Consider the following 3,334-nt stretch of genomic DNA (forward strand, 5'->3'; position numbering starts at 1 on the left):
TTTTTCCCTTTCTTATTGCAAGAAGTCCATGTATAATGGTTTGGGAACTGTTCTACTCATGTGTTCAGGATCCTATAATTAACAGGTCATGTCTACTTCCCCAGTCAGCTATTCCATGCCCTAACCTCCTATCTCTATAGGCAGATGTAAGCCTGATAGAACCTATATGTAGGTAGCACAGTGCTACCTTTCTTGCTATGGTGACCATAAAATAGTTATCATCAACTAATTATATATCAGTGCTCAAAGTAACATTAACAGTTTTCATGTATCACTGCTCAAATACATCTCATACAAACCCTGTGGAACAATTGACAAGACTGTATATATCAAACTAGGTTTCAAGATGCAAGCAACAAGCATGAGATGGGTTGTTTTAAGCCAAAAGAATCAATTGGTAGTGTTTAGAGATTTGGAGAATGAAGATGGGGTAGGAGAACTTATTTTAAAATAAAGAGCAAAGGAGATTTTAGAAGCCAACAGATTCCTGAATGGGGTGTCACTATCTATTCTTATCTTTCAGTGTAACTAAAAATGGTCATTATCCTACGCTCTTTTAAAGAGTCAATCCTGGCCTTCTTCTAGGTATAACCTTGTCCATAATAGAAGTCACTAGTCCCTTATTCATAGGGGTTTACAGAAGACCAATGGTCCATCTTCACCACCTGCTTCAGGCTGAGGAAGCCCTGATCCTGCCAGAGACTGAAAGTCTCATCCTGACTGATCTAAAGGTGACATAGGAATACCTGTCTCCATCTCTGGAAGAACTGTCCTCTTTTGATAGTCTAAAAAAGGGGTCAAGGGTATAGGAGACATTAGCCCACAACAATGAGTCATGCAACAGACAAGAATTATAATCCCTAGTATCATAGTAAGAAAAGATGAGGACTTTTCCCCTCCAGGTTGTTCTAGAGAACTAGAATGCCAGTCAAGCATTAAAGCTTAAAGCAGAGTCTGACATTGAAATGATTTGTGAACATAACTATGCAATGCAAAGGATACCTTCACAGAGCTGTCAGGACTGTAAACACAGTGGTATAGGACAGGGTGGGGGTGCCATAGGGTGGAAAAAATAAAGTTAGATAAAGAGGAGATGGGGACATAAAATTTAAAAAATTGCAGCTTCAGAACACAAGCCCCAGTTTATTTACTTTGTTTGCTTCTCCAAAAACAGCTGATCTGGGCCTCTCCCTTTCAGCTGCAAAGGGCTCTGTCCTTTCCCTTTTACTTGAAAATGGTCTTCTTTCACCCATGCAGGGATCTTACTTTGGAATTTTCCAAACTGGGCTATTTTTCCCACCCTCTGAGGCTTACACTGAGACAGAGACTGAGAGTAAGACCGGTTTCTTGAAAAAAGCAGTTAATGCTTAAATTTTTTTCTTCTTTTTAATTTCTTATAACTTTTTCTGAATCAACTTTGCAGACTTACACCTGGTAACTGAAATAACTAATTTAAACATGGCATTATTCAATACACAAGCATTGTCAAACTTCTATTACTTTGCTTGATGAAATTTTGTATCATTTCTAATTTTTTTTACTATTTTGTACGTTTAAAATAATTAAAAATGGACTAAAACTATGGATCATTGAATTTCACAAATTTCCACCTCCCAAAACATACAAAAGATCCCCATTTTTCAAAGTGTTGTGCTTCAATTCTTTGAGAACACACACACTCCACTCTTGAGTGTTTTCTGTATCTTTCTCTCAGAAACCTTTTATACGTTTTTTTTTTGTGTGTGTGTGTATTTGCTACAGGGTCTCACTATGTAGCTTGGACTCATAGTGATGCTCCTGTTTTCAGCTTCCACAGCACTGGGATTACAAGCATGCATCACCATGCTTGGACTTAGTGGTCAGCTCAGCATGCCTGGAGGTGGGGCTGGCACTGCATGTTGTGCAGGGGATTGAACCTCTGTCCCTTTGCTTGCCTAAGCTGGCACTTAGATCGCTGAGCTATTTCACTGGCCCTCAAGTCTCTTTTTTAGAATATATACTACCAAAACAAGCACTTATGTCTGTTTAAAAAGAAAAGAAAGAAAAGAGGCCCTAAAGTTAAGCAGACACTCTCACATCCTCCCTTTTAGATCATGTTCTGAATACACAAAACCCAAGAATTCCTGAAAAATTAGCCCTAAAACCACCACCACAGATTTTCCAGGCCTCTTTCTCATACAGCTGATAATGGACCATGGTGACACTTTTTGTTTGGGCATATGGATGGAAACTGGATCTGTAAGTGAGGTGTCCATTTGTGGAGGCACAAAATTCTTACAGAGCAAGATGAAGCCAAAAGCAAGAAGAGAAAGAGGGAGCCCTCAGCAATTAGGACCGCAGACCAGAGACCACTACCTCCAACCAACCAGAAGTCACAATGCAACCCCAAAGAATCAAAGCGTTTCTAATTCTGATCTAACTCCCATGATTTTAGGAAGGAATGCTTTGCAAGACAGCAAAATAAAAATACATTCTTTACATGATTAAACTGTCTCTAAGGTTGACTTACAGCTATTGAACATTTCATTTTATGATGCATGTGTTTCTAGTTATACTGTTGGGACCTCCATGTGCTCTCACTGGCAGCCACCTAACACATTCTAAACACGTTCTCATCATTTCTTTATCTTCACATTTTTGCTGGGGGAGGGTTCAAAGTCCTAAGCAGAAAATGGATTAGCTGAGCCCAGATGATGGGCCACTCCTTGCTGTCAAACCCTGAGGAGAGGGGGCCCAGCTGTTTTTAGAGTCTCCAGTGAGAGGCAGGCCCCGTTACCCTGCAGGCTTACACATAACGAGGCTATCCCACTCCTTCCCACGTTAGTTAATAAGGGAAAACATAGACTGGACAGCCAAGTGAAAATGAAACAAAGCTAAACAACTATGCTTCTTTTGGAGAAGAAGACCATTGATATTCAACTTTCTACCTAGGGTCCATTTAATCAGGTCCCTTTTCCTCAGATATAATATAATTATAATAATGTCAAACTTGTTGGAGAGTTGAGAGCATTAAAGAGATGACATGTGTGAGAAGTGCTCTGAAATCTGCACAGCTGTGACAGTTGTTAATCAAGAATTAAGAGATACACACTAAAAGGGCAGTAGCTTGACAGGGATAAAGAGTGGTGATCGCTATAGCTGTCCCTGTTTGAGTGTTGTGCTATACAAATCTTTACATTTTGTAAGATGTTCAGTCTTAAATTAGAATGAATATCTCCCATATAGTCCACACAATTTCATTCCAGTAAGTTTTCAGGCTTCATTTGGTCATCCGCATATATTTAATATACACTAAACAGGTTGTAAAGTACATTCAAGGATTTCACAATGAACA

Source organism: Octodon degus, unplaced genomic scaffold (assembly GCF_000260255.1).
Source record: "Octodon degus isolate 3935 unplaced genomic scaffold, OctDeg1.0 scaffold00114, whole genome shotgun sequence".
Classification (NCBI taxonomy): domain Eukaryota; kingdom Metazoa; phylum Chordata; class Mammalia; order Rodentia; family Octodontidae; genus Octodon; species Octodon degus.